General features: G+C 44.5%; 1 protein-coding gene across 1 annotated transcript in view; it reads right to left on the reverse strand.

The window, feature by feature from the left end:
* Positions 1-10,023, reverse strand: part of C10H10orf90 (chromosome 10 C10orf90 homolog) — a 922,956-nt gene that overhangs the window by 468,281 nt on the left and 444,652 nt on the right. The window contains exon 6 of the mRNA XM_068255335.1: positions 1,813-1,857. The gene's annotated coding sequence lies outside the window, so the exon portion shown is untranslated. The remainder of the gene's footprint in view (positions 1-1,812; positions 1,858-10,023) is intronic.

Raw genomic sequence — 10,023 nt, forward strand, 5'->3', positions numbered from 1 at the left:
AAATTGTAGCCTCTTTTTCCTATTTGTAATGGATATGAGTAGTACCCGGTGGGGTCTTCTGCTGTTGTAGCCATCCACCTCTAGGTTGTGCATGTTGTTGTGGCTTCACAAATGCTTTGCTGCATACCTCGGTTGTAACAAGTGGTTATTTCAGTCAACGTTGCCCTTCTATCAGCTTGAATCAGTCAGCCCATTCTCCTCTGACCTCCAGCATCAATCCGCAAACTGGATGTTTTTCCCTTTCACACCATTCTTTGTAAACCCTAGAAATAGTTGTGCGTGAAAATCCCAGTAACTGAGCAGATTGTGAAATACTCAGACTGGCCCGTCTGGCACCAACAACCATGCCACGCTCAAAATTGCTTAAATCACCTTTCTTTCACATTCTGACATTAAGTTTGGAGTTCAGGAGATTGCCTTGACCAGGATCACACCCCTAAATGCATGGAAGCAACTGCCATGTGATTGGTTGATTAGATATTTGCATTAATGAGAAATTGAACAGGTGTTCCTAATAATCCTTTAGGTGAGTATATTTACTGCGTGCTTAGTCAATTTGTTATTTAGTTTCTTAGCTTTATAAAGCAGGATTGTCAGCCATAAAATCAAATTCCAATTGCTCACTGCTCTTTGTTTATTATGTAATCTACATCCTGTCCCTGCATTGCAAGCATTACAATATAATCATAAATGTGTCCTCTGCAATGAATCCTATCTCAATCCCTTCTGACTTTTTTCTTATACATTGCTGGGGAGCGGGAAGCCACAGAAAGCCTTGTTAAAATAGAAGCTAAATCACCTCACCTATCTGCAGAAGCTGCTGAAATCCCATCAATGTTCTGCTCACATGTGTTTACAAAGCAAGCTAGATATGACAGTGCAGTTCCTAGTATAGAGGTCATGGGGGGGGGGGGGGGGGGTCAGACAAACAGGCAATGCATACACCATTTTAAGCAGAGAAGAAAAAAAGAGGAAGGACATTTTTCAGTCAGAGGCAGTAAAGTTGGGAAATGCCTAGAACAGTTTTCTCTTTATTTACTATATAAAAAAAATCACTGAAATCAAAATGTGGACAATACAATACATGTGTTATGTAAGTAGAACAAGTATCTACTTTTATATATGTTTTTTTTCTGGGATAGTATGGCTGACCATCGTGCTTTAAAGGGAACCTTAACTGAGAGCGATATGGAGGTTTCCTTTTGAATAATACCAGTTGTTTGGCAATCTTGCTGATCTCTTTGACTGTAGTAGTGTCTGAATCACACACCTGAAACAAGCATACAGCTAGTCCAGTCTGACTTCACCTGACCAGCATAACTGGTTTTGTTCATGTTGTATTGAAGGCAGAAGTGCTTTCAGTGTCTCTCTGTGTCCAGGAGCTTCTGCACAGTCAGAGAACGTGTCACATTCCTCACTTGATACAATTAAGTAAACACAAGATAACATTATCTCCACTTCGGATGCATCCAGATTTCTCTGCACTGAACTTTCAAGCTCTGTCTTTAACTAATTGAATGCTGTTCTAGTGAAAAAAAATGGTGGTTGTGTATAATATGCTCTAAATCATTTTTTTAGAGCAAAGAAGAAAAGCTGGGTTTCATTCCGCTTTAAAAGGGAAAATCCATATTCTTCTCGGTTTAGGTTTCCTTATATTATCAGTACACTCCCATTTAAAACGTTCACTGCTTTCTTGTATATTTCTTGTTTTGTTCAACTTGGCTTTAAGTGCGCCAATATGTGTTAGATGTTGGACATACAAGCAATGCATTAATTGCATTGAAAGCGGAACAAAGCTGTAACAGTACTCACCACAAAAGGCCCGAGGTGGGATCAGCATTCTGCAAAAATTCATTTCTGAAAGGCCAAAGATAACAAGTGGCATTTAGACAAAGCAAAGGTCACAGTGACAGTGCTACACAAGCAAGCGGTTTGGGGAACACACAGCAGTCAGCACCACTCCAATACTTAAAGCGGAACTGTAGATAGAAAATAAACACATTGTTTCACTTACCTGGGGCTTCCCCAAGCCCCCAGCAGCCGTCCTGTCCCGCGCCGGTCCTGCTTGAGCCTCCTTTCTCCCGCCGCCGCTCCGTCCCGTACCTCGACTTGTAAGTCGAGGCCAGCGCAGCCCTGCCAAGCGTATCCTTTCTTCTCGTTCCCCTCTGCAATAGCGGGGAACGCAAAGAAAGAATACGCGTGGCCAGAGCCGTGCAGGCGCAGTGGCCCGATGGCGAAACCGAAAGTAGCTGGCCAGGGCCGCCATCAGAAATTTTGGGGCCCCTGACACATCATCACACCAGCCCCCCGGCCAACCCACTGGTTGCTGTGCCCGCCCACTAGCCACCCCCCATGTCTGTGCGCGATGGAAGTGCGTGATGTGGCAATAAGTGGGCATGACCACGGCATGTTGTGGGTGGAGCCAAATACTAGCAAAATACAGGTAGTCCCCGGTTAACAAATGAGATAGGGACTTTCTTATCCTTTATCCGTTCTCTTTTGTCCCCCTCTTTTCTTCCTGTGCCTCTTTTGTCCACCTCTAGTCCCCCTGTGCCTCTTTCATCCCCTTCTGTCTCAGCTCGTCTCCTTGCCCTAGCCAGGTATAGGTGCCTCCAATATAGGTATCCAGGCATAGGTGCCCCCAGTATAGGTAGCCAGGTATACGTTCCCCCAGTATAAATAGCCAGTTATAGGTAGTGCCCAGTATAGAAAGTCCCCTGTAGCGGGCTCACTCATCTGCTCCCCACGTTCAAACGCTGATGTCACTCTTCTCTCAGTGCTGGAACGCAGTGTGCTGGTTAGTGAGCCACAGGCCCACAGTCAGCACATGCGGTCCTTCCAGTGCTTTGGGGGGCCCAGGGTCCCCAGAAGCCCTGGGCCCCTCACTGCAGTGTCAGTTGTCCCCCCCCCGCCGATGGCTGCCCTGTAGCTGGCCGTGGGAGAACGGAGGCTCGTTGAGGAGCGGCGCAGGGCAGCTGCTGGAGGCTTGGGGAAGCCCCAGGTAAGTGAAACAATGTGTTTATCTTATATCTACAGTTCCGCTTTAAACCAATGTAACCGCTCAAAGCATTAAAACAGGTGCTGCACCAAATAACTAAAATCCATACAAATAAAGAGCTAAGGAATAAAAAAAAAATAAACATTACAACAGGAATTCCTGCTTGCAAGAGAAATATCCATACAGCTCATTACAATATAATCTCATTAACTTGTCAAATCCTCCAGCACTGGGTTGTAGGAAAAATCAATTCCCATGAATTTCAGATGTTCACAGGTTGATGAATAGGACCTCAATAAATATCCTTCCAGTGACGACATTAAAGGGAAATTGCCGGTTATGTATGAAGTGCAGCAGCTCTGAGAAGTATATACAGATAAATGCACTGAAGTTTGAATATGATTCATTAACCTGCCCGGCATTTAATTTCCCCGCAATGTTTGTACTAAAAGCGGTACGTATTTTTTTAAAGTCTTGCTTTATATTGTAAGCATTTTTGCAGACCACTTGCAAGTTGCAGTCTTGCAGGCTGTTCACAAGCATGCTATAACGGGAACCTAAACTGAGAATGGTATGAATTTTACCTTTTAAAATAATACCAGTTGCCTGGCTGTCCTGCTGATCCTGTTTCTCTAATACTTTTAGCCATAGCCCCTCAACAGGCATGCAGATCAGGTGCTCTGACTGACATCAGACTGGATTAGCTGCATTCTTGTTCCAGATGTGTGATTCAGACACTACTGCAACCAAATAGATCAGCAGGACTGCCAGGCAACTGGTATTGTTTAAAAGGAAACATCCATATCCCTCTCAGTTAAGGTTCCCTTTAAAAAACCAAAACACTATGGGCTTGATTCACAAAGCGGTGCTAACCTACTTAGCACGTCTAAAGTCTTTAGACGTGCTAACCAGAGTGCTAAGTAGGTTAATCAATTGAGAAATCCGGTGCTAACCTACTTAGCACCCTGGTTAGCACGTCTAAAGACTTTAGAGGTGCTAAGTAGGTTAGCACCGCTTTGTGAATCAAGCCCTATATATTTTTTGTATTAAAAATATGTATTTATTTATTATTATTATTATTATTATTATTATTGTTGTTGTTATTATTATTATTTGCTGCCATGGGCAGTAGTGCTGCCCATAGGTTGTTTTTCTACACCTAGAATTTTTTACCGTTTTTTGGGGACTATAAGATGCTCCTGAACCATAAGACTCACCTAGGTTTAGACAAAACTTGGGGGGAAACAAATATATACTAAACTTGATGCATCCATGGTGGAGGGGCATCGTGTGGATTATGCCCCCTTTGCACCTCATGCCCCCTTGTACCTCTTGTGTCTCCCTGTGTCCCCATGTGTTCGCCTCTGTCCTCTTTGTGTCCTCCCCTGTGTCCCCGTTATGTCCTCCTCCTATGTCCCTTTGTGTCTCCCTGTGTCCTCCATTTGTCCCCCTGTGTCCTCCTCTGCATTGGCACAGTACAGGGAGTCCCCGACATTGCAGCAAGTTGGAGGTTCGTATTGGCAGCCGTTCACAAGTCAGGAGCTCCCGGCATTTGAACTATAAGATGCAGTCTTATAGTCCCAAAAATACAGTATATTTTATCCAATACAGATGTTTGTATTGAATCCGCCTGCTGCGATATCACAGGGGTATGCTGGGAAACATGATCGCCGAGGGACATGAAGTGACAAACGCGGAAGAAGAGGAGATCGCCGCTGGGAATGGTCGACAAGAAGATGGGAAGCTGTGAGGTGTCGGAGAGGGATCCCGCACTCCAGCGATGCCGCAGATGAATAATGTAATAATTGGACAAGCCTGACTCGTCTATACCGATAGGACGAGTCAGGGGTGTCCATAATGGTAGGGAGGTTAATCATCATTGCCTCTTAAAAAAATTTTTATTCAGAACTTCATCTACATTTCCCGTTTTTCTTTTTGTCTTCTTTTATATTTTTATTTTTTTTTGACCGTTTCTCAGTAGAATCTGAGTTTAAGATACAGAAATACGAGCCAGGGTCCTATTGACTTTTTCTGTGATAATTATCATGTTAATCAATAACCATTAGGATGGGATTCCAAAAACGACAAATATGCCAATGGAAAATTTGACGAGTCGCCAGGTAATTGATTGCCGTTATTAGGTGTGAAAAATCTTTGGGGAAAACAAGACGTATCAGCGTGTTTAAATTATCATTTGTTTACCACGAAATATTGAGTGAAACCGGTCAGTCAATCAAAGAACCCTCATTAAGAATTACTTGCGGGTTATCAGTGATTGACAACAACGTTGATTCTATTGGCAAAGGCGTCCTCAAAACATGCAGAAAATAGGCTTGCTTTGGGGTGGCCAAAGTATCATAAGCAGCAAAACTGATGAGCCAATAATACTTGCAAGGCAGAAAAGTCTCTTTGGAATCCGTATTTGAACTGTGCTGCTCAAAAATGCCCAATGAAAGGGTGTGATTTACCGAAGGAGATTTACGGGGAAAAGTAATAAAGCCAACTTATAACTGTGTGAAAGGCAAAATTCTTTTTTTTTAAAATTTATGCTTGAACATGACTGGAAGGCTAAAGTGAGCAAACAAATGCAAGATGCTATGTAACCTGGATAGGCTACTTTCCAAGTGTTCAGGGTCAATAATGCAGGAAAATATTAAAGGCAGAAGATTAGCAAGACATAGAGGAATTTTAACCACTTCAGGACCACAGTCTTTTCGCCTTTTTCTCCATTCAGACCACTGCAGCTTTCACGGTTTATTGCTCGGTCATACAACCTACCACCTAAATGAATTTTACCTCCTTTTCTTGTCACTAATACAGCTTTCTTTTGATGCTATTTGATTGCTCCTGCGAGTTTTACTTTTTATTATATTCATCAAAAAAGACATGAATTTTGGCAAAAAAATGATTTTTTTAACTTTCTGTGCTGACATTTTTCAAATAAAGTAAAATTTCTGTATACATGCAGCGCGAAAAATGTGGACAAACATGTTTTTGATAAAAAAAAACCCATTCAGTGTATATTTATTGGTTTGGGTAAAAGTTATAGCGTTTACAATCTATGGTGCCAAAAGTGAATTTTCTTATTTTCAAGCATCTCTGACTTTTCTGCGCACCTGTCAGGTTTCATGAGGGGCTAAAATTCCAGGATAGTACAAATACCCCCCAAATGACCCCATTTTAGAAAGAAGACATCCCAAAGTATTCAGTGAGAGGCATGGTGAGTTCATAGAAGATTTTATTTTTTGTCACAAGTTAGCGGAAAATGACACTTTCTGACAAAAAAAAGAAAAAAAAAAAGTTTCCATTTCTTCTAACTTGCAACAAAAAAAAATGAAATCTGCCACGGACTCACTATGCTCCTCTCTGAATACCTTGAAGTGTCTACTTTCCAAAATGGGGTCATTTGTGGGGTGTGTTCACTGTCCTGGCATTTTGGGGGGTGCCTAATTGTAAGCACCCTTGTAAAGCCTAAAGATGCTCATTGGACTTTTGGCCCCTTAGCGCAGTTAGGCTGCAAAAAAGTGCCACACATGTGGTATTGCCGTACTCAGGAGAAGTAGTATAATGTGTTTTGGGGTGTATTTTTACACATACCCATGCTGGGTGGGAGAAATATCTCCATAAATGACAATTGTTTTATTTTTTTTACACACAATTGTCTATTTATAGAGATATTTCTGCCACTCAGCATGGGTATGTGGAAAAATACACCCCAAAACACATTATACTACTTCTCCTGAGTACGGCGATACCACATGTGTGGCACTTTTTTGCACCCTAACTGCGCTAAGGGGCCCAAAGTTCAATGAGTACCTTTAGGATTTCACAGGTCATTTTGAGAAATTTCGTTTCAAGACTACTCCTCGCGGTTTAGGGCCCCTAAAATGCCAGGACAGTATAGGAACCCCACAAATTACCCCATTTTAGAAAGAAGACACCCCAAGGTATTCCGTTAGGAGGATGGTGAGTTCATAGAAGATTTTTTTTTTTGTCACAAGTTAGCGGAAATTGATTTTAATTGTTTTTTTTCACAAAGTGTCATTTTCCGCTAACTTATGACAAAAAATAAAATCTTCTATGAACTCACCATACTCCTAACGGAATACCTTGGGGTGTCTTCTTTCTAAAATGAGGTCATTTGTGGGGTTCCTATACTGCCCTGGCATTTTAGGGGCCCTAAACCGTGAGGAGTAGTCTTGAAACCAAATGTCGCAAAATGACCTGTGAAATCCTAAAGGTACTCATTGGACTTTGGGCCTCTTAGCGCACTTAGGGTGCAAAAAAGTGCCACACATGTGGTACCGCCGTACTCAGGAGAAGTAGTATAATGTGTTTTGGGGTGTATTTTTACACATACCCATGCTGGGTGGGAGAAATATCTCTGTAAATGACAATTGTTTGATTTTTTTTTACACACAATTGTCCTTTTACAGAGAGATTTCTCCCACCCAGCATGGGTATGTGTAAAAATACACCCCAAAACACAATATACTACTTCTTCTGAGTACGGCGATACCACATGTGTGACACTTTTTTGCAACCTAGGTGCGCTAAGGGGCCTAACGTCCTATTCACAGGTCATTTTGAGGCCTTTGGATTCTAGACTACTGCTCACGGTTTAGGGCCCCTTAAATGCCAGGGCAGTATAGGAACCCCACAAGTGACCCCATTTTAGAAAGAAGACACCCCAAGGTATTCTGTTAGGAGTATGGTGAGTTCATAGAAGATTTTTTTTTGTCACAAGTTAGCGGAAAATGACACTTTGTGAAAAAAAAAACAATACATATCAATTTCCGCTAACTTGTGACAAAAAATAAAATCTTCTATGAACTCATCATACACCTAACAGAATACCTTGGGGTGTCTTCTTTCTAAAATGGGGTCACTTGTGGGGTTCCTATACTGCCCTGGCATTTTACGGGCCCAAAACTGTGAGTAGCCTGGAAACCAAATTTCTCAAAATGACTGATCAGGGGTATAAGCATCTGCAAATTTTGATGACAGGTGGTCTATGAGGGGGCAAATTTTGTGGAACCGGTCATAAGCAGGGTGGCCTCTTAGATGACAGGATGTTTTGGGCCTGATCTGATGGATAGGAGTGCTAGGGGGTGACAGGAGGTGATTGATGGGTGTCTCACGGGGCGGTTAGAGGGGAAAATAGATGCAATCAATGCACTGGGGAGGTGATCGGAAGGGGGTCTGAGGGGGACCTGAGGGTTTGGCCGAGTGATCAGGAGCCCACACGGGGCAAATTAGGGCCTGATCTGATGGGTAGGTGTGCTAGGGGGTGACAGGAGGTGATTGATGGGTGTCTCAAGGTGTGATTAGAGGGGGGAAATAGATGCAAGCAATGCACTAGCGAGGTGATCAGGGCTGGGGTCTGAGGACGTTCTGAGGTGTGGGCGGGTGATTGGGTGCCCGCAAGGGGCAGATTAGGGTCTAATCTGATGGGTAACCGTGACAGGTGGTGATAGGGGGTGATTGATGGGTAATTAGTGGGTGTTTAGAGGAGAGAAGAGATGTAAACACTGCACTTGGGAGGTGATCTGATGTCGGATCTGCGGGCGATCTATTGGTGTGGGTGGGTGATCAGATTGCCCGCAAGGGGCAGGTTAGGGGCTGATTGATGGGTGGCAGTGACAGGGGGTGATTGATGGGTGGCAGTGACAGGGGGTGATTGATAGGTGATTGACAGGTGATCAGTGGGTTATTACAGGGAATAACAGATGTAAATATTGCACTGGCGAATTGATAAAGGGGGGTCTGAGGGCAATCTGAGCGTGTGGGCGGGTGATTGGGTGCCCGCAAGGGGTAGATTAGGGTCTAATCTGATGGGTAACAGTGACAGGTGGTGATAGGGGGTGATTGATAGGTGATTGATGGGTAATTAGTGGGTGTTTAGAGGAGAAAATAGATGTAAACAATGGATTTGGGAGGTGATCTGATGTCGGATCTGCGGGCGATCTATTGGTGTGGGTGGGTGATCAGATTGCCCGCAAGGGGCAGGTTAGGGGCTGATTGATGGGTAGCAGAGACAGGGGGTGATTGACTGGTGATTGACGGGTGATTGACGGGTGATTGACAGGTGATTGACAGGTGATCAGGGGGGATAGATGCATACAGTACACGGGGGGAGGGGTCTGGGGGGGGGTCTGGGGAGAATCTGAGGGGTGGGGGGGTGATCAGGAGGGGGCAGTGGGCAGGGGGGGGGATTAAAAAAAAAATAGCGTTGACAGATAGTGACAGGGAGTGATTGATGGGTGATTAGGGGGGTGACTGGGTGCAAACAGTGGTCTGGGGGGTGGGCAGGGGGGGGTCTGAGGGGTGCTGTGGGTGATCAGGGGGCAGGGGGGGGGGAATCAGTGTGCTTGGGTGCAGACTAGGGTGGCTGCAGCCTGCCCTGGTGGTCCCTCGGACACTGGGACCACCAGGGCAGGAGGCAGCCAGTATAATAGGCTTTGTATACATTACAAAGCCTATTATACTATTTCCATGCGGCGATCCGGGTGCTAGTAACCCGCCGGCGCTTCCGAACGGCCGGCGGGTTACTACGAGCGGTGGGCGGAGCCAGTCCCCGGCGGCTGATCGCGTCACGAATGACGCGATCGCCGCACAGCCACCCACGCAGCTGCCCCCGCCGATGGGCGTATTGCGGTCGTTTGGGCCCGGACTTTGCCGCCGCCCATCGGCTGGGGGTGGTCCTCAAGTGGTTAAACGCTACGTTGATCTGATAACTAGGAGCGGGATAAGAATACATGTTTCTCTACCTTGTAAGCCAAGAGAATTATGTACGTAGGAAAAGCATATGTAGAGTCGCAGTTTCAGATTGCACCTGAGACAGGGTTTCCATGCAGTTTGTAAATATCCTCGTATCTACATGTTTCCTCCTAAAACCAGATGATATGCTGGAAGGTTTATCGACTTCCCTCTATCCTATGGGCAAACCCAGGATTTTCAAGGGGAGGATTCCTGAAAGGTCTCCCTTAGCCACACACAACACAGTATATTAATATGGTAGAATA

The sequence above is a fragment of the Hyperolius riggenbachi genome, chromosome 10 (assembly GCF_040937935.1).
Source record: "Hyperolius riggenbachi isolate aHypRig1 chromosome 10, aHypRig1.pri, whole genome shotgun sequence".
NCBI lineage: Eukaryota > Metazoa > Chordata > Amphibia > Anura > Hyperoliidae > Hyperolius > Hyperolius riggenbachi.